The sequence below is a fragment of the Microcaecilia unicolor genome, chromosome 2 (assembly GCF_901765095.1).
Source record: "Microcaecilia unicolor chromosome 2, aMicUni1.1, whole genome shotgun sequence".
Lineage (NCBI taxonomy): Eukaryota > Metazoa > Chordata > Amphibia > Gymnophiona > Siphonopidae > Microcaecilia > Microcaecilia unicolor.
This window is the reverse complement of record NC_044032.1, coordinates 226866592-226888721: the sequence shown is the minus strand read 5'-3', so window position 1 is coordinate 226888721 and position 22130 is coordinate 226866592.

The following is a 22130-nucleotide window of genomic DNA, read 5'->3' as shown; positions in this document are numbered from 1 at the left end:
GGATGCTCACACCACCATAGATCCTCTCAGGTTAGGAGAGATCATGAGCTCCATGTGCTCCATGTGCTGCATGTGCTGCATCTAACCCCCACAGGAAGTTGCATAGCTGTGTGACCTCTCTAAGTAATTCACATCAGAGGTCACAGAGTAATCACAGAGAAATAATAGGTGACAGGCAATGCATGTAAAATACAATTACATTCCAACACACTGGACCACCAGGGATACCATTCTAAACTTAACGACAGCTCCAGACCTGCCATTAAGTTTTGCACATTAAAGGTAGGTGCTCAGTCCATGGAAATGTCTGTGTATTTGGCCAGAATGCTCATTTTAATAATGATGAGCTTGTTGTAATAGATTTGCATAGGGTTATCGGTAGCTGCTGGAGGAAATGGTAAAAGGGATACAGAACCCCTTTGTGCATTAGACATTAAGGGGCCCTTTTACAAAGGCACAGTGAAAAATGGCCTGCGGTAGTGTAGATGCATGTTTTGGGCGCATGCAGAATCATTTTTCAGCGTACCTGTAAAAATGCCATTTTAAAATTTTTGACGAAAATGGATGTGCGGCAAAATGAAAATTGCCGCACATCCATTTGGGGTCTTAGACCTTACCGCCAGTCATTGACCTAGTGGTAAAGTCTCATGTGGTAACCGGGTGGTAATGACCTATGTGCATCGAATGCCACTTGGCACGTGCCCAATATGCACGTCCAAAAATTAAAATTATTTTTTGGACGCACATATCGGATGCACGTCAAAAATGAAATTACCACAAGAGCCACGCAGTAGCCAGGCGGTAACTCTATTTTGGTACACGTTAGGTATGCAGAGATACTTACACGGCCTAGTAAAAGAGCCCCTAAATAACGTTTGCTTTAGACTGGCTACAACCAGTCTAAAGAAAACATTGCTAGCACGGTAAGCTTTGTGCATCAGGCCCAGAGTCAGTTACCAGGTCATTACCAGATTCCTGCAATGGATTATGGAGGGTGATGTCCTGTCTCCAATCTCCCGTGCTTAGTAAGTATATCAAAAGGGTGGTTTATAGTCAATCATTTCATTGTCATGAGGTGGTCCAGTACACCAAATGTAATCAAGATTTAGGAAATTTAATGGGACTAAATAGCATCCTGGTGGCATTTTTTTGTTGAAGGGGAGGTGGTGTGATTTGGGAACTGGAGTTGGTTTAATTCTTTTCTGGATGAGAGAAAACAGCAAGCCTTGCTCAGCAACAGTTTTGTGATAAGTGAGTAATGTCATTTGGAGGGGCATAATCGAACGCGAACGCCCATCTCCATGGGTGACTATTTCCGAAAACGGGTACGTGAAGGGGCGGACCAGACCGTATTTTCGAAAAAAATGGGCGTCCATCTTTCGGTTCGATAATACGGATTGTATGGACCAAATGTGCCATGGATTTAGTCGTTTGTGAGCTGGGCGTTTGTTTTTTTTTAGCGATAATGGAAACTAAAAACGCCCAGCTCAAAAACGTCCCAATCCAAGTCATTTGGTTGTGGGAGGGGCCAGGATTCATAGTACACTCGCCCCCCCTGACATGCCAGGACACCAACTGGACACCCTAGAGGTCAGTGCGGTGAACTTTAGACAATGCTCCCACATGCTTAGGTCCCTTACCACGGGTGCTGAGCCCCCAACCCCCCTCTCCCAAAACCCACTACCCACAAATGTACAACACTACCATAGCTCTTAGGGGTGAAGGGGGCACCTACATGTGGGTATAGTGGGTTTTGGAGGCCTCCCATTTACCAGCACAAGTGCACTGCAGTACTCACTAAAAGTGCTCCAGGGACAGGACTTGTTGCTGCTGTATAACCTTGGCATAGCAGTTGACACCTGAAGACTAATCTTGCTGAAAACGTCCTTTATTTGAATAAGCACCTTTACTCACAGTTAACTGCAGATCAGAGGTTGTGCCCCACTGGCAACGAGTCTCGCTGGTACTGAGATTAGCAGTAGGTCCGAGCTGGCAGAATGGTGTACAATGCCCTCTTTCAGCAACATTCAAGGTAAGAACTAAGTGCTATAACGTGGCTAACACATGAACAGGATCTAAAACTGGCTTACAAATTTGGCCACTACCTCGTGGACTACCGGAAACAAAACAGGGCACACTCTGACCCAGTAAGCAGAGGGAAAAGCACCATGGGAGTAGAGCCTACCAATTACCAACATCGTGAGCATTTAACACAAGCTAGTGGAATCATGGAGCCCAATACCCTACACCCAGCACAATGCATTGCTGATGTGACTCTGCAGTGCCCTTAACAGAAAAGGTGTCACACTCACCCAAGACCCACATCAGAACCAGGGAAAGGCTGTCAGAGGATAGAACACATTCTGCTGTCATGGAGGTGGGTACGGAATTTGAGGCTGGCATACAGGCTGGGAAAAAAAGTTTGTAAAGTGGGGTTTTTTTTGGTGGGAGGGGGTTAGTGACCACTGGGGGAGTCAGGGCAGCTGATCCCCGATTCCCTCCAGTGGTCATCTGGTCAGTTGGGGCACTTTTTTGGGACTTGTTCGTGAAAAGAAAAGGGTCCAAAAAAAGTGACCCAAAATCGCGGTAAAAATGCCTTTTTTTCAATTATCAGCTAAAGACGCCCATCTCCCCTTGGCCGATAACGACGCCCCAGTCCCACCTTCACCACACCTCCGACATGCCCCCGTCAACTTTATTCGTTCCTGCGACGGAGTGCAGTTGAAGACACCCAAAATTGGCTTTTGATTATACCGATTTGGGTGCCCGCAAGAGAAAGACGTCCATCTCCCGATTTAGGTCGGAATATGGGCATTTTTCTCTTTCGATTATAAGGTGGATAGTATACTACATTACAATGTCATCACAATACACAATAAAACATTTTAATAAACAGCATAGTGTGCAAGCAAAGATGGAACATATAGATAGATAAAATATGGGGTTCTTTTACTAAGGTGTGCTGAAAAATGGCATGTGCTAGTGTAGGTGCATGTTTTGGATGCACGTATATCCATTTTTCAGCACGCTTGTAAAAAAGGCTTTTTTTTTGCCGAAAATGGATGTGCGGCAAAATAAAACTTGGCACGTGTTCATTTTGAGTCTGAGACCCTACCGCCTAGTAGCATAGCCAGAGTTCAATTTTTAGATGGGCCTGGAGGTGGACTGGGTGGGCAAGGCCTTGCAATTCCTCTCCACCCGCTACCCTCCTCCCCCCCTGAACTGTTTCAAACCCAGGGCATTTGGCAGTGTTCTTCCAGATGCCGACAGCCCCCTGCACATGGTCAGTTCTGGTCATTTTTACTGCCCTGAAGTGCCATTCTCCCTCCAGCACCGGCGATTCCCATAGTCAGCTTTCTGCCAGCATGCGTCGTCGGGGCCTTTCCTCAGGCGCGTGTCCCACCTTTGCGGAAAACAGGAAGTTGCCGAGTAGGCAGGACGCACCGGTGCTGGAGGGAGAACAGTGCTTCAGGGCAGTAAAAGTGAGCAGACCAAGTGGACGGGGAGAACGGCAGGAAAAGATTGGAGCCTCACTTGGGAGAGCTATGCCACTGGTTGGGTTGGGGCTAGTTAGGGTGGGCGGGCCTGGAGCAAAGGTGGTTGGGGCTGGGCCCGTCCAGGCCCGCCTGTGGCTACGCCCCTGCTACTGCCACCCATTGACTTAGTGGTAAGGTCTCATGCATTAACTGGGCGGTAATCATCAGCGCACGTACGCTGCCGATTACTGCCCAGTTAGTGCCATGCATTGGAAAATAAAAAAATATTTTCCGACACGCGTATAGGAAACGTGTAAAAAATGGACTTACCACCCTTTGTAGTCAGACCAGTGTAGTGTATTACAGAAATCCACAGTGTTGGTCAAAGTACTAGTTCAAAGTACTTAAGTAAAAGTAAAAATAAATGTATATTTTAATATTTAAGTAAAAATAAAAGTACAATGTAGAACACATTAAAAAATGTACTTAAGTAAAAGTGAAAAAGTTACTGCCTAATACTTTTTGAGTAAAAAGTAAAAGTACTGTAACTACAGTGAATGCAACTATTGTTAACATTTTTATCCCAACAATTTTATTGCTCTACAATTCAATCTACGTCGCTTTTAGTAAAACTAATTTTTGAAAATGGCTGTCACTCACGTGAGTGTGCTTGTGAGTCTTTAATTCACCACAGCTAAAAAGGTGTTCAACAACTGCACTATCAGGAAATGGATTGCTCAGTCTGATAAAAAGTTCCTTCAAATCAGGCCAGGCTGCAATATTACTGATACCTTTTAAGTGAGTCTGCAGGTATTGATCAAAGGAATCTCTGTCTGAAGCACTTGACTTGCTTATAGCAAAGAATGCTATATCATCATCGTTGTCATTATATCTGCATTAGTAGTAGTGCTAATTACTTGAATCTTCAACTTCATCTTTGTTATCATTCTCATGCTGTCCAATTTTCAGAGAAGGCTTTCACAAAGTTGAAATCATTGTCTGTTGTTGTCCTATTTTTAGTCTGATGGCAAACTCTGAATATCTTCAAGAACTGATACAAGAATGTCAAATGTAGGGAAACTCTTCAGTCTTAAGGCCAGACAAGCAGACTATCAATCCACTGGGCTGTTGCACCAATGTAAAATTTTCCATGGGATGTCCAGCAGTCTGTTTTGACAGAGACATATGTCTGTTCACCAAAAATTGCAACCAGCTTCAGCTTCATCTCCGCTTCAAAGTGACCAAACTCATCACTGTTCTGTTTGGCTGAAAACTAGTAACCCAGTGTACCTGAATGTAACTCACCTTGAGCTACTACTGAAAAAGGTGTGAGCAAAATCCAAATAAATACTACTAATAAAAATAATAATAACCAGTTCAACAAGCACAGGCAACTCTACTGTTCTCATAGGCTATATTCCCTGAACATCAAAAAAAATTTTTTTTTTTAGTACCCTGTGCTTTCCCACTCATGGCAGGCTCAATGTGGCTTAAGTACTTATTTGTACCTGGGGCAATGGAGGGTTAAGTGACTTGCCCAGAGTCACAAGGAGCTGCCTGTGCTTGCAGTGGGAATTGAACCCAGCTCCCCACGACCAAAGTCCACCACTCTAACCACTAGGCCACTCCTCCACTGTTTGTGTGATAAGGTTTGCAATAGCAAAATTCTGTTCCAGATTTTGCTGTTTCATTTGGTTTACTGAGGAATCATCATTTAGGTCTTTCTGCCATTTTTACATTTTAGTTTTAACTGCAAGCATCAGAAGTAACTAGGTAAAAGTAGTAAAAATTGGTAAAATTATTACTTTGGTAAAAGTAAAAGTAACAAATGTTTCCTGTACTTGTTTACAAGTAAAAGTAACAAAACTTTTACTTCAGCACAGTAACTAATTACATTTACTTAACTGCTATACAATGCTGGTAATCCAGTCTTGATAAGAACATAAGCGTTGACATATTGGGTCAGACCGAAGGTCCATCAAGCCCAGTTTCCTGTTCCCTACAGTGGCAAATTAAGTCACAAATACCTGACAAGATCCCAAAAGAGTAAAACAGATTTTGTGCTGCTTATCCTAGAAATAAGCAGTGGATTTTCCCAAGTGTATCTTAATAATGGCTTATGGACTTTTAGGAAATTGTCCAAACCTTTTTTTAAACCCTGCTAAGCTAACTGCTTTTACCACATTCTCTGGCAATGAATTCCAGTGTTTAATTACACATTGAGTTTTTAACATCCTTTATGCATTGGCTGCACTGCATTTATAAGATTTGTTGGCCCTGAGTCATGTTCTTCACTCAGATAGTAGGAATTTGTAAAAGGTCCTTTCGCCCAAAACATTCCATTTACAGCACAGCAGGTAAAGGATATTTTCTATACAAGAGCTAATTGGGTAGAAAAAGTTGTTAGAGGAGATCAGGCTGGAGGCTATCTGCATTTTCCTAAGCTGGTAAAGCTTGGTTGTGGATCATAGCCTTTGGGGGTTTGAATGGGGAAACTGGTTTATCTCAATGAATCTTCTGGTTCTGGTCTAACAGATGGGTTCTGCCTCATTATGGAGATATACTTAAACCTCCACCCCCTGATATATAGCATTTTTTAAAATGCTGACCACTGCATTCTTTTTCTAACTGGATATTCTGTGCCTTTGTGTAGATGGCATTGTATCTAGTCACTTGTCTTTCCTAACTTTGTTCAGATAGCTACAATGCAATACAATATAAGGTCTTAATGGTTTAGTGTGGGTTACAAAATTTAAAGAGATCAGAGAATAATCACCTCTGATAAACAATATAAAATAAAAATAGTTGAACAGATATTTCCATATCATAATATCAAAGGGAAGAATAAACAATTATCAACAGATATTTCATAGATGAGTCTTCAACTTTTTCCTAAATCTCAAGTAGGAATACTACTTTCTTATTTCTTATGTCATCAAATTCCAGCACTTGACAATCTGATAAGAAAACGAGAAAGCATGAAAGCGTTTATAATGTATATTATGCAGAGAAGGGAAAAGTAATAGGTTATGGTCTCAAGTATGTGAACAACTGGTCAGAGATAAAGGGGGCATAGAGCCAGGAGCTAATCCATGTATTATTCTAAAAGCTGTAGTAGCTATTTTAAAAATATAACAGGCTTTGACAGGGAGCCAATGAAGCTCTATCAAAAGCAGAGTAACCCTGTCAAAACAATGGGTACCAAAAATCAAATCATGCTGCCACATTCTGTAGAAGTTGAAGTCGATGAAAAAAAGTATCCGAACACCCAATGTACAGAAGATTACAATAGTCCATGACAGAAAGTTTTATAGCTTGGACCAGTAGAATCCATTGTTCCTGAGGAAAAAAAGAGTTTAACTTGATTAAGTAGTTTAAGTTTATTAAAAAAAATACCGTTATCAATTTATTTAACTCCCAGAATACACAAAGATGTGTCTAGCTTAAATTCTAAACCACCTAAACATATTTTAGAAAATGGAGTAGAGACAGAGGGAGGACCAAACCAAATCATCTTTGCCTTTTCACGGTTCAGTTTCAAGAGCACAGACCCAGCCCAATCCTCTATCAAAGAAAGATTGGTTTGAAGTTGAGTCCCAATATCATAAACTGAAGTAGAAACAGGGATTACTAAAGTAATATAATCTGGGTATGAAAAATAGGATAGCCCTTTAGCTTTTAATGAGTACAGAAAGTTGCCATAATCAAATTGAAAAGTATTGGGGAGAGTGAGGACCCCTGAGGGACCCCATAGTCTAGTCTCCAGCTTTTTGAAATTTGAGTAATTTTGTTACACAGAAAACCTTTAAACCAGGTAAAAACTCTCCCCAAGACTCCAATAAGATCCAAAAGATAAAGCATCAAAGTATGATCAATCAAATCAATCAGGAAGCAGGCAAAAGCCTGGCTTGTCTCCCAAGCCTTTAATACATAGGGTGACTGACTATGCACCCGTTCTGCACCTGGACTAGCTTAGTACACGGTACTGTAACTTAGATCAGTTCCTTATCTCTTGCTTAGCTATACAAAAAACTTGCCTAACCATTAAATTATCTCAACTGACTGTACCACACATCTTGTTCTCATCATATGTCTGCTCTTGGTCCCTCATCTATATGGTAAACTGTATTGTAGGCTTGCTTACTAGGTATAACATTAGTATTACACTAGCATTGTATTATATCTCTGGTACTTGAATTCCAGTGCTGTTAAACGTGTATATTTTTGATACTGTTTTCATGGTAGTTCTATTATTAGGTTTCAATTTACTGTTTTCAAGTTTACCTCATTTATTGTATTTATGTTTATTTTTGATTGTTTTACTATTGTTATGCTATTATCAAAATTGTAAGTTTTATGTTAAACTGTACCTGCTGTACACTGCCTTGGGTGAATCTCTTCATAAAGGCAATTAATAAATCCCAATCAATAAATAAGTAAATAAAATTGAATACTGCAGAGAGATTAAACTGCAGTAATAACATTTGATGTCCCTCAGTCAATTGGGAATGTAGTTCAGCAAGCAGGGTGCCTAACAAGGTCTTTGTGCTTTAACCCTTTTGAAAAGCACATTGCCTGGGGAGAGACTAGTATGAGTCTCTTAATAACTAGTTGAGAAGCAACAATGCTTTCAGCAATTTTTGCAAAAAGTGGAATCCTAGCAATTGGTCTGTAATTTGATGGTTCAGAAAGATTTTGTGTTGAATATTTGGAAATAGGAGTCAAAATAATATCACTAAGGGATCTAGAGTAGAAACCTTGAATAAAAGACTCTACCAAGGAGATGTCAGATGAAGCTACAAAATCCAAAGGAGCCGAATTGTATAAAAAGGAAGGGCACACATCCAAGTGATGCTGAGATTCAGAGAAGCATTTCATAAAACTTGAATCTCAGCGATAGGTGGAATAGTAAATTCTTGCCAACAACAATCAACTGGTATTGACAAGGTATCATATGTAAGAGGTAAAGTAAAATCAAAGGTGAAATCTGAGGAACCTTGAACTTTAGTTGTCATAGAGAAATGGAGATTAGAACTCTTTTCCACAATAAAAGTCTGCCAGCTTTTGACAGATTACAGAAGAATTCTTATCAGCCATTTCAGGAGTCAGAAAAGCCTGTGGTTTAGAAAGAATCTCAAAAGTTCAAAACAATTTTTATTTATCTGGACAAGTAGAACCAATTTTTTTCTGAGTAAAAAGATTGTTTCATTTTTTTAAATCTGAGCCCTATATCCATCAGAAGCTTCCTTCCACATGAGTTTTAAATCAGAATCCTGAGATTTTCTCCACAGACACTAAAGCCTCCTGAATTTCCTTTTAAGAGTCAATAGATCTAAAGTAAACCACAGGCTGGAATGCCTCCAAGAAGCATATTGTTGCTTCAGGTGGGCAATCCCATCCAAGTGGGATATGATAAGAGTGTTCCATTTATCTAAAAACATAGCCTCAGAAAGAGGCAAGCCAACAAACAAGTAGCCAAAACAATTGTGAGGAAACAGTACCACGAGTAGTAATATTCAATTTAGGTTGACAGTTTCTTTTCTTAGTTAAAGACCAAATAAAAGTAAATTCAAACAAATAGAGATCTGTCCAAACCAATGGAGACCAACCAATACTCTCTACAGACAATGAAGATCCTGAACTAACTAAATATGCAAAAATATCTAATTGATGTCCCTTTAATATTCGAGCAGCAATCTAAGGTCTAGGAGGTCTGCAAAAAAGGATCCAGCAAAGACTACTTTCCAAGGAACGATTTGATATTTTGCAAGCTATTGCTTCACAGGCTGGAGTTAGTTACTAAGGAATTATATAAAAATACAGTAAAAAAAAGTCTTTATAAATAATTGCCACATCTGCACCTCGATGGTCTAGCAGAGGCTGATGAAGAATCTTGTAGCTCGGCAGACAGAGACTTAAAATCAATGAATCAGGCAATTACAGCCAAGATTCAGTCGCAAGAACCAAACCTGGCTCATTAAATACCAGCCAATCATGAATTATGTGAGATTTGTTTCAAAGTGATCTTGTATTAGTATAAAAACAAGGAACTGGTATCGGTTTTTCAGAAGGCTGATAAAACTGATCCTTTTGCATGGGCGTAGAAGAGTCCTGTCTCATCGTTGCTTACATCTAAAAATATATCTCTTCCCCAGACTAATTATTACAGTTGGTATTCATTGAATGTACAATGAACAATCAATTGATGATATTGAGGTAACTTCTGGTATTGGTAATTAGGCACATTGTAAAAAAAACATTATTATTGTTGAATTTAAGTGGCCCTGTTCAGACAAACTTTACTGTAAACTTGTGCTAAGTCCTAGACAAAATAGGAAATAAATAATAACCCAATCCATAGTTGTAGAAGTGAACATACCTAATCTCCAGGAATCAGCTAAAAACCTCAAACTTCCTCATTAAGGGGTACACTAAGGGGAAATACACTCCCATTAGGCATGCCCCTACAGTGTGCCTCAAGGTAGACATGTTGATATCATGATGACTGCACTAGTGACGCTAGTAATGTCACTAGGAGGCAGGGCCAGATGCCATACTGCCAACAGCAGCTGTTGCAGGTGGACAAATAGAATGAAAATCAGCGTAGGCTCAAAAGATGGTACAAGACTTTAAATTTCCCAAAAGCCAATAGTTGTTGCACAGATGACAGCCACTTCCTCAAGATGGGCACACTCATATTGTGATGACTGCCCTAGTAACGCTGGTGATGTCACTTGTGCAGTTAGCAGTTAACAGAGTTAATATCACTGCTAACCAGATAACTCCTGGCTCCATCCAAGCTCTGACCGTGGACTGCCCCAATGTTACTCAGGTAGTGCCAAGGCAGTCTAACTGTATATTCAGCAGCATTATGCAGATAATGCCCCTGAAAAACTGTTTATGGACCCAGCCAGTGGGAATTATCTGGGTAGGAGCAATTCCTATCAGGACAAGTCCCACTGAATATCAACCCTAAAGTGGTCAGAGAGGATTTTCACCTAAATAGTATATACTGGAAGAAGTGACTGAAGATTTTGTATTTTAATTGATGTCAGAAATCACTGCAAGATGTTTTGTTTAGTGGTGATTAATAAATCAAGCTGAACAAATAAACAAAGAAACAGAGATGAGCCTTGGGCTCCGATATCCTGCTGCCAGGCCCCAAAGCCATTCAGTACAAGTATTGGGGGAAGGGGGCTAGGGAGTGGGGAATTTTATACAACCGGTATTAATACATTTTTTTCAGAGCAATAACAACACATGAAGCATCCAGAAATTACTTCTCTCTCTCTCTCTCACAAAACAAAACCCTCGTTTATAGATACCCCAATGTACGGTAGCTTCACATCTACAACTTTTCTTTTTTGTTCCTCCCATCCTCCCGCCCCTAGAGTTCTTAATTATAAAGGATTGAGCTCAGAAACTAGTAGACTGTTTAAAACCACGTGTCGCCACTGTTACGCATATAAAACGGCATCATTGAAATGTCCGATGTCTCTTAAGCAGCATCTCCTATGCATTAGAAAGGCTGACTAAGTTTCAGGTCCTTCGTGTTTCTGGAAAAATTGCTTAGCACATCTGGCTTTTCTGAACAATAAGCAAGCAATAAACCATGGCTGGGTGTGTTATACAATGAATTTTAGTGAATGCCAAGATGTGTGTGAAGTATGAGATACAGGCTAACCAGGAAATGAGGTAATATCTGCTTTACATAAACAAAAGATAGATAGGTCGAGGCTCAATGAACATCTGCTTTCATGATTACATTGAAGCTGAAATCCAAAATGCTCAATATTTACCAGAGCACAGGCAATAAGCCCTAACAGAGCCATAGCTCCATATCTAGGCAGTACAGTGGCACAAGATGTATGTTTCAGAGGGACAGCCTGATCTGAAAGAGAGGAAAAGTAATTGCAGAATTAGCTGAAATAATGACTTCATGAAGGGTGGCAGGGGAGTGCTTCAGAACTGCACCCCTCCCTCCCTCCACACACAAACACACAGTCATAGCTTTCACATAATTTCAGATTAAAATAAGTACAACTAGTTTATTCAGTTTTGCAATTTACGTACTGGAGGAAAAAATCCAAGGTGACATCACATATAGTCTTGGAAAAATGAACTAAGCACCAGCAACAAGCTTTTCCCAGTGGCTTTAGTTCTCCAGGCATAGTAATTGTATTCACAATTCTCATTTTTAATTAGACATGTTTTGCATCAGGTGATACCACCTATTGTAGAAGGTCAGTCAGTCTGTCTGTCTGTCTGTCTGTCCATACAACCACACTTATCTGTGTCCTTATTTGGAAATGTGACTACTAATGATAGTACTGCGATATTACCATTAGGGGGTCAGCTAGCACCATATTTTTATAGGTAGCAGCCAGGACAGGAGTGAGTGGGTTCCTAAGGGTGAGTCAGGATCCCAGCAGGAAGTGGGAGAACCAAACTCAACTTATATAAGAGTCAGGGCTTTAGTAGGGGGGGGGGAGGAAGTTACTTTACTAATTTTAGACCTGCATTGGGGCTAGAGAGGGAGGAAAGGGTAGCCTATTGCACCACCAGCGATCAGAGGTCTCTCAGTAGAGTGGATCTGGGGACTGTCCAATTTGAGCCATTGAGCTCTTTAATTTTCTCTAGCCACCGTTGCAACTTAGGCCTGATCATTGCAAATGGGAGCTTGGGTCTCCATGTAACAAAACACTTTTTGAGCAATGCTTAGGTAACAAATAGAAATAAAACAAAATAAAAGGAGGTGATATCTTTTTTATTGGACTAACAATACGTTTTTGACAAGCTTTTGAAGGCAGAGCCCTCTTCTTCAGGTCAGATATGAGCAAGAAATTACCATATCAATATACATCTCTCTCGATAGATAGATAGATAGATAGATAGATAGATAGATAGATAGATAGATAGATAGATAGATAGATAGATGAAAATCATTCAATGACATTCTCAAGACAAAAATAGGGGACATGGGGAGGAATGATATAGAGAAACAGAGAGAGATGAATGAGTAACCAGAAGGTGACAAGGCAGTATACTTTTATGGTTTGTAATATGAAGGAAATCCAGATCCTTGTTAATTCCTGTCTGGTAGATGTCAAACTATTTCATCATTCTAACTTCAAAGGTCTTACTGGATTGTTGAGATGTTCACCAACAGAAGTGTCACCCTTTATCATCTTGTGGTATTTGATGGTGTCAATGTGAGTTGATTCTTGTTTTTAGCATCTGTTCTGTTTTTCCAATATAGCACTCTTCTTCTCATTTTCTACATTGAGTAATATATACACAACAGTTGAGGCATGATTAAGATCCCTTTATGCTGAATGTTTTTCCAATATGAATAACTGTGGGATCCTGCGATATGTGCTGGAACAATTTCCAGTTTACTATATAGCAAGGATTAATGTCGTGTGTTTTGTTTTGAGCTTTTGTTGGGAGTTTGCTTTTCACTCATTTATTCTACAGATTAGGTGGTTGTTGGAAAGCCAGCATTGATGGAGCTGGGAATATCTCAGTAATTCATCTTCCTTAAATTGTGACTGTAGATCTTTGATGATTTTGTTCAGTATTTCCAGATATGGATTGTGTGTCACTATAAGGGACACTCTCTCTGAGGTTTTCCCTCTGTGTGTTAAGTGAAGAAGCAATTTTCCTGGAAATCATATTGGGGTTGTAGCCTTTATGTGAAGGATTTAGTCAGAGTTTTGAGGCGTTTATCTCTGTCTCTTGGGTCAGAGCACATACAATGGTATTATGTGTGGTGTGGCAGTGTATAATTGACTTTTTTGTATGTGAAGGGTGAAAGCTGGAATTGTGGAGGTGGCTACCTGTATACAGATGTTTGTATATTGCTAGAAACTATGGTGTCTAGAAAGTTAACTTTTTTTCTGTGGAACAGTGGTGTAGCTATGTGTGGCCTCAGGGGTCTAGGCCCCCCCAAATTTCCTCTGGGCACCTGGTTTTGCTGGCATGGGGGCCCCAACCCCTGCCAGCTGAAGCCTTGTGCAGTGCTGGTCTCCGGCGCTGCCACTTTGCCTGCCCTGCTCTCTCTTCTCCTCACATCCAACACACTCCTTTTAGTGAAACAGACCAAAATGTGCCCCCCCCCCACTCGGGCTCTGGCCCCCTCCCACCGCAAGGTCTGGCTAGGCCCCTGCTATGGAATAGTCAATTTTGAATCTGATTGAACGATTGAATTCACTGAAGGAATTGTTATTAAATTGTTTCAGAGTTTCTTCTCTTTCAGTCCAATTCATAAAAATATCACCAAAAGTACCAAAATATTTAACGCATTTAATCTGATATGCATTCAAAAATGTATTTTCCAGTTCTGCCATGAAGAGGTTTACATATTGTGGTGCCATCCTGGTGCCCATAGTTATGTTCATGATTTATAGATAGATTTTATTGTTGAAGCAGAAGTAGATGTGTGATTAATTTTGGAATAGTTTCTAGTGGGTATTGGTGGTCCAGAATAGAAGTTTTTAGGAGTTTGTCACATGCAGCTGTACCATCTGCATGGGGAATGTTGCTGTCTAGTGATTCTATATTCATTGTGACCAGGAGAGTGTCAAGTTGTAGCTGCATGATGTTTTTTAATTTGTTCAATAAGTTGGTGGTGTCTTACATAGTGTCCCGTCCGTGGCCGTGACAACCCTCAGACTTACCCTGTTTCTGGGAGTCAGTGTCTGTGCTGGCTTCTGCTTGTCTCTGTGTCTGTGTCTGTCTTAGGTTCTCTCTGGCTCTGTGTGCTGATTGCCTTACTGAACCTCACCTGTGTGGGCTTTGCCTCTTCCAAGATGGCTGCCGCCTCCTCCTCCTTGCCAGTATCCAAGATGGCTCCCGCTGTTCCTTCCTATGGGCTGACTGCTCTGAGTGTCAAGCCTCTGTTTAGTCACAAGGTGATTGCTGCAGCTGTGGCTCTGGTGTTGATGGGCTTTATTAGTCACTTGGAGACTACAGTCCTGGCCTTTGCATCTCATCTAAAGGTCCTGGTGTATAGAGTGCTCTGTACACAGTTTCAGTGTTTGCTCTGTGTGAGTTTCTATGTTTGTTTAGACTAGCTAGCTTAGGCACCGTGTGGCTTGTAGCCTGTGTATAGCTTTGCTAGTGCTCTGTGTTTGTGTAGACTAGCTAGCTTAGGCACCGTGTGGCTTGTAGCCTGTGCATAGCCCTGCTAGTTCTCTGTGTTTGTTTCCAGAGCATGACTAGCCAGCTTAGGCACCGTGTGGCTTGTAGCCTGTGCATAGCCCTGCTAGTTCTCTGTGTTTGTTTCCAGAGCATGACTAGCCAGCTTAGGCACCGTCTGGCTTGTAGCCTGTGCGTAGCTCTGCCAGTTCTCTGCGGTTGTTCCTAGGGTTAGACTAGCCGCCCTTGCTAGCCACTATCCCAAGACTGTGTTTGTTCCTAGTGTTAGACTAGCCGCCCTTGCTAGCCACTATCCCAAGACTGTGTTTGTTCCTAGTGTTAGACTAGCCGCCCTTGCTAGCCACTATCCCAAGACTGTGTTTGTTCCTAATGTTAGACTAGCCGCCCTTGCTAGCCATTATCCCAAGACTGTGTTTGTTCCTAATGTTAGACTAGCCGCCCTTGCTAGCCACTATCCCAAGACGGTGTTTGCTCCTAAGGTTAGACTAGCCACCCTTGCTAGCCACTATCCCAAGACTGTGTTTGTTCCTAATGTTAGACTAGCCGCCCTTGCTAGCCACTATCCCAAGACTGTGTTTGTTCCTAATGCTAGACTAGCCGCCCTTGCTAGCCACTATCCCAAGACTGTGTTTGATTCTTAATGTTAGACTAGCCGCCCTTGCTAGTCACTATCCCGAGACTGTGATTGTTCCTAGTGTAGACTAGCCAGCTTAGGCACCGTCTGGCTTGTAGCCTGTGCATAGCTCTGCTAGTTCTCTGTGTTGGTTCCTGGTGTTAGACTAGCCAGCTTAGGCACCGTCTGGCTTGTAGCCTGTGCATAGCTTTGCTAGTGTTGGGTGTTTGTTTCCAGTGCATGACTTGTTAGCTTGGGCACAGCTTAGTTGTTAGCTGGTGTATAGCTTTTCCAAGTCTCCTGAGTTTGCTCTGTGTATGTTCCTGTGTGTGACTGGTTTGCCTGGGGATAGCGTTCCTATTAGCCTGGGTACAGTTTACTAGTCACTGTGTTGAATCCTGCCGACTGCCAGAACCCAGACAGTCCCTGCTTGTCTGCCTTGCCTTCGCCTAGGTGCCAGGGGGCACTCCTGGATCTTCATTCCTGTTGTTCCTGTAAGTCCTACCGGCTGCCAGAACCTTAGGGCTCAACCCTTGGGGAAAGGCAGTCAAGTGTAGGTGAAGCCTAGGTCCAGGGTGTTCCAGTTCCGCGGGTTCCGCTCCAGTGTGTTCCAGTCCAGCGGGTTTCACTCCTGTATGTTCCAGTCCAGTGGGGCCACTCCAGTGTGTCCAGTCCAGTGGGCCCCACTCCAGTGCGCACCCGTCCGGTGCGTTCCAGTTCCGAGTATCCCTGTGTAGAACTCCAGTCCGGGGTTCCTGTCCAGGGTTGTCCCATCTCCACCTGGAAGGTGATCTTGCCTGCCACTGCTGCTCCACGGTAGTGGCCTATGGACTCACAAACCCCGCGCTCCCGAGGAAGAAGCCTGAAGGTATACCAAGGTCCTCGAGAGCGCGGCAAGCGCGAGAGACGCGACAGGATGCAAAGGCCATGAGTCCGGCAAGATCATCCGTCCGGCGGGGACTGCCGTCCATGTTCGAGTTCCTCACGAACCATCCGGAGGTAGTCCTTAATTTGTGGTCAGATCCCTATATCAACCCAATTTTTTCTGTGAATCGTTTTTGGACCCTCCGCGACTACCGGAAGAGACTTTTGTCTGATCCAACCCTGAGAGATACTTTGGAAGCGGCAGCTGAGAGAAAGCGTCTCCAGAGGTGTGGGGTCCGCCATAGTCCAGTTTCGGATATTGATCCTTTGACTCAGGTTTATAGATACCGCTACAGACTTCTCGCGGAGCCAGCCCTGTGGGATACTCCAGAAGCGGAGGCTGAACGAATACGCTGTGGAACCCCCACGCTCGGGGCTTCCCAACGGGTGGTACAGAACAATCGGGGTGCCCCTCACAGTTCAGTTCCTGTTCGAGATGTCAAGTCCAGCCAAGTTCCTAAGCCAGTCCGAGGGGCACTTTCTACCAAGCCCCGGACCCCAGTTCAAGTAGCGCTGCCTCCTAAGCCACTGAGTCCAGTCCAGAGGATGCTTCATACTGAACCTCCAATTCCAGTCCAAGTAACGAGGAAGCTTAAGTCTCCGAGACCAGTCCGAGGAAGGCGTTCGATGGAGCCTCGGATTCCTATGCAAGTGGCACTCCAGGTCGAGCCTCCGGTCCTCGTTCAAATGGTACGCCCCTTGAAGTCTCCGAGTCCAGTCCGAGGGAAGCTTTCGATGGAGCCTCAGATTCCTGTGCAAGTGGCGCTCCAGGTCGAGCCTCCGGTCCTCGTTCAAGTGGCACGCCCCTTGAAGTCTCCGAGTCCAGTCCGAGGGAAGTTTTCGATGGAGCCTCAGATTCCTGTGCAAGTGGCGCTTCGGGTCAAGTCTCCGGTTCTTGTCCAAGTGACCCGTCCAGTCAAACCTCTGAGTCCAGTGCGAGGGGTGCTTCTGACGGAGGCTCCGAGACCTGTGCAAATGGCTTCCGTTTCGTTTGTCAGACGCCCACGCAGTGGATCGGAATCGCCACCTCCAGAGATTGTGCCCTCTTCGCTAGCCGTCCTTGCTAGCCACCTCCAGAGACTGTGTCCTCTTCAGCTAGCCGTCCTTGCTAGCCACCCCCAGAGACTGTGTCCTCTTCAGCTAGCCGTCCTTGCTAGCCACCTCCCGAGACTGTGTCCTCTTCAGCTAGCCGTCCTTGCTAGCCACCTCCAGAGACTGTGTCCTCTTCAGCTAGCCGTCCTTGCTAGCCACCTCCCGAGACTGTGTCCTCTTCAGCTAGCCGTCCTTGCTAGCCACCTCCAGAGACTGGGTCCTCTTCAGCTAGCCGTCCTTGCTAGCTACCTCCAGAGACTGTGTCCTCTTCAGCTAGCCGTCCTTGCTAGCCACCTCCAGAGACTGTGTCCTTTTCAGCTAGCCATCCTTGCTAGCCACCTACAGAGATTGTGTTCTGCCAAGCCTCAGTTAAAGTTCCGTCCCTGCCAGGAGGCAGAAGGCGTCGCAAGTTGCAAGTCCAGTCAAGATGCTGAGTCTGGACCGAGTTGCAGTTCCAGTCAAGAGGCTGAGTCTGGATCGAGTTGCAAGTCCAGTCAAGATGCTGAGTCTGGATTGAGTTGCAAGTCCAGTCAAGATGCTGAGTCTGGACCGAGTTGCAGCTCCAGTCAAGAGGCTGAGTCTGGATCGAGTTGCAAGTCCAGTCAAGATGCTGAGTCTGGATCGAGTTGCAAGTCCAGTCAAGATGCTGAGTCTGGATTGAGTTGCAAGTCCAGTCAAGATGCTGAGTCTGGACCGAGTTGCAGTTCCAGTCAAGAGGCTGAGTCTGGATCGAGTTGCAAGTCCAGTCAAGATGCTGAGTCTGGATCGAGTTGCAAGTCCAGTCAAGATGCTGAGTCTGGACCGAGTTGCAGTTCCAGTCAAGATGCTGAGTCTGGATCGAGTTGCAAGTCCAGTCAAGATGCCAAGTCTGGACCGAGTTGCAGTTCCAGTCAAGATGCTGAGTCTGGATCAAGTCGTAGTTCCAGTCAAGATGCTGAGTCTGGATCGAGTTGTAGTTCCAGTCAAGATGCTGAGTCTGCACCGAGTGCAGAGGTCAGCCAAGATTTTGAGTCTGCTCTTGAGGATGAGATGACGTTGCAAGAGGACTGTGATAGACCTTGTTTTGATTCAGCCTGGGAGAAGACCTCCGAAGCAATAGCTGAGAGAAGATGTGTTCACCGGCTTGGGGCCCGGAGAAACCCATTTTCTGCATTTCAGCCTGCTAGCATGCTCTGGGGATCCCAGGGCCGTCTCCTCTTGAACCCTGCTCGGCAGACGCTGCCTGAAGCTAATGTTAGAGAGACGTCCCAGTCCGGCCAGAGGGGTGCGTCCAGCCCTGCAGCTGAATCTCTTCCAAGTTCCAGTTCTAACCAAGGGGTTGAGGCCAGTCCGGGCTCCTATCCCGGCTCCGTGTTGGATGCCAACCCGGGGGCTAGTTCCAGATCCATTTCTGTTCAGACTTCTAGCTCCTGTCAAGATGGGAATGCCACTTCGAGCCTCAGCCCAGCTTCTGATGTCAGCTGGGGTAGTGACTCCAGCCCTGTTCTTGTCATTTCATGGATTTGCCAAGAGGTTCAGGACATTGTGGGTTCCCTCAGGGAAGGGTTACTTTTGAATTGTGTTCCTCTTGATGCATCCATGTTCCTGAGGTTGCCCCGTGGTGACTCGAAGGAGCTTCCTGGTCACAAGTTCTACTTTGGTCTGCCAGTTTTGAACTTCATTGTGACTTCCAGTCCAGTGATCTATGTCTGGCTTTTGAGACCTATCAGGAAGTTTCACCATAGTTACCCCTGGATACCGGACCGCCTCCGGGAGACCGAGAGGGGGGTCTTGATGAGGGGATACTGTCCCGTCCGTGGCCGTGACAACCCTCAGACTTACCCTGTTTCTGGGAGTCAGTGTCTGTGCTGGCTTCTGCTTGTCTCTGTGTCTGTGTCTGTCTTAGGTTCTCTCTGGCTCTGTGTGCTGATTGCCTTACTGAACCTCACCTGTGTGGGCTTTGCCTCTTCCAAGATGGCTGCCGCCTCCTCCTCCTTGCCAGTATCCAAGATGGCTCCCGCTGTTCCTTCCTATGGGCTGACTGCTCTGAGTGTCAAGCCTCTGTTTAGTCACAAGGTGATTGCTGCAGCTGTGGCTCTGGTGTTGATGGGCTTTATTAGTCACTTGGAGACTATAGTCCTGGCCTTTGCATCTCATCTAAAGGTCCTGGTGTATAGAGTGCTCTGTACACAGTTTCAGTGTTTGCTCTGTGTGAGTTTCTATGTTTGTTTAGACTAGCTAGCTTAGGCACCGTGTGGCTTGTAGCCTGTGTATAGCTTTGCTAGTGCTCTGTGTTTGTGTAGACTAGCTAGCTTAGGCACCGTGTGGCTTGTAGCCTGTGTATAGCTTTGCTAGTGCTCTGTGTTTGTGTAGACTAGCTAGCTTAGGCACCATGTGGCTTGTAGCCTGTGCATAGCCCTGCTACTTCTCTGTGTTTGTTTCCAGAGCATGACTAGCCAGCTTAGGCACCGTCTGGCTTGTAGCCTGTGCGTAGCTCTGCCAGTTCTCTGCGGTTGTTCCTAGGGTTAGACTAGCCGCCCTTGCTAGCCACTATCCCAAGACTGTGTTTGTTCCTAGTGTTAGACTAGCCGCCCTTGCTAGCCACTATCCCAAGACTGTGTTTGTTCCTAATGTTAGACTAGCCGCCCTTGCTAGCCACTATCCCAAGACTGTGTTTGTTCCTAATGTTAGACTAGCCGCCCTTGCTAGCCACTATCCCTAGACTGTGTTTGTTCCTAATGCTAGACTAGCCGCCCTTGCTAGCCACTATCCCAAGACTGTATTTGATTCCTAATGTTAGACTAGCCGCCCTTGGTAGTCACTATCCCGAGACTGTGATTGTTCCTAGTGTAGACTAGCCAGCTTAGGCACCGTCTGGCTTGTAGCCTGTGCATAGCTCTGCTAGTTCTCTGGGTTGGTTCCTGGTGTAGACTAGCCAGCTTAGGCACCGTCTGGCTTGTAGCCTGTGCATAGCTCTGCTAGTTCTCTGTGTTGGTTCCTGGTGTTAGACTAGCCAGCTTAGGCACCGTCTGGCTTGTAGCCTGTGCATAGCTTTGCTAGTGTTGGGTGTTTGTTTCCAGTGCATGACTTGTTAGCTTGGGCACAGCTTAGTTGTTAGCTGGTGTATAGCTTTTCCAAGTCTCCTGAGTTTGCTCTGTGTATGTTCCTGTGTGTGACTGGTTTGCCTGGGGATAGCGTTCCTATTAGCCTGGGTACAGTTTACTAGTCACTGTGTTGAATCCTGCCGACTGCCAGAACCCAGACAGTCCCTGCTTGTCTGCCTTGCCTTCGCCTAGGTGCCAGGGGGCACTCCTGGATCTTCATTCCTGCTGTTCCTGTAAGTCCTACCGGCTGCCAGAACCTTAGGGCTCAACCCTCGGGGAAAGGCAGTCAAGTGTAGGTGAAGCCTAGGTCCAGGGTGTTCCAGTTCCGCGGGTTCCGCTCCAGTGTGTTCCAGTCCAGCGGGTTTCACTCCTGTATGTTCCAGTCCAGTGGGGCCACTCCAGTGTGTCCAGTCCAGTGGGCCCCACTCCAGTGCGCACCCGTCCGGTGTGTTCCAGTTCCGAGTATCCCTGTGTAGAACTCCAGTCCGGGGTTCCTGTCCAGGGTTGTCCCATCTCCACCTGGAAGGTGATCTTGCCTGCCACTGCCGCTCCACGGTAGTGGCCTATGGACTCACAAACCCCGCGCTCCCGGGGAAGAAGCCTGAAGGTATACCAAGGTCCTCGAGAGCGCGGCAAGCGCGAGAGACTCGACACATAGTAACATAGTAACATAATAGATGACGGCAGAAAAAGACCTGCATGGTCCATCCAGTCTGCCCAACAAGACAACTCATATGTGCTACTTTTTGTGTATACCCTACTTTGATTTGTACCTGTGCTCTTCAGGGCACAGACTGTATAAGTCTGCCCAGCACTCTCCCTGCCTCCCAACCACCAGTCCCGTCTCCCACCTCCGGCTCTGGCACAGACCGCATAAGTCTGCCCAGCACTATCCCCGCCTCCCAACCACCAGCCTCGCCTCCTGATCTTGACTAAGCTCCTGAGGATCCATTCCTTCTGCACAGGATTCCTTTATGCTTATCCCACGCATGTTTGAATTCCGTTACCGTTTTCCGTCTTGTATGAAGCTGTTTGTCTCGTGCACTTGGGGTTTAAGAATTCCCTCTGAAAGTCCAGACACTTCCTCTGTCAGTGTGGCAGTACCAGTTATGACTGGTGTAAGGCTTAGCTAAGTGTGTATTCAAAATATCAACCTGTTGTGACACTGCAATTGTCTTTTCATCCACATTTACTCCAAAGATTCTAGGAAATTCTCAGCAGTCAGATTTTTCTTGTCTCTCATCTCCTTCCAAACTCTGGAAGGCACCATACCCTTCAAGTAGTCAGAGAAAATTTGATTAGAAAGTGGTCTGGTTGGGTTTGGCATTCTAAATATCGAGTCCTTCCCTAGAATTAGGATATTCAGAGGTATTGGCACAGGATGTGGGCCGTTCTGAGCAGTACAGCATTCTGTAGTTGAGAGACGGTGATTTTGTCAATACCCAGTGTGTTCAGATATTGTTCCAGGTCTTTCAATATTGCTTCAAGGGAACCAATTACTACAAGAACCACAACTGCAGGTTTTCACTAGAGTCACTCAACTTCAGTCTTCATGTCCGAGGTATATAGCGGAAAATAAGTTATATTGTTAATGTTATACTATTAATGTTTGTCTTCAATACAGCTGTTTCTTGGTATTGCCACATCTATGATCCTATTATTATGATTACAAACTTTTGATATATCACCATTGGTACTAATAGTTCAGCAAAGCAGTGAAGAAGAAGAAGAAGAAAATAGAGGACACTAAATAAGTGACCAGAGAAGACAGGTGAGTAAAAA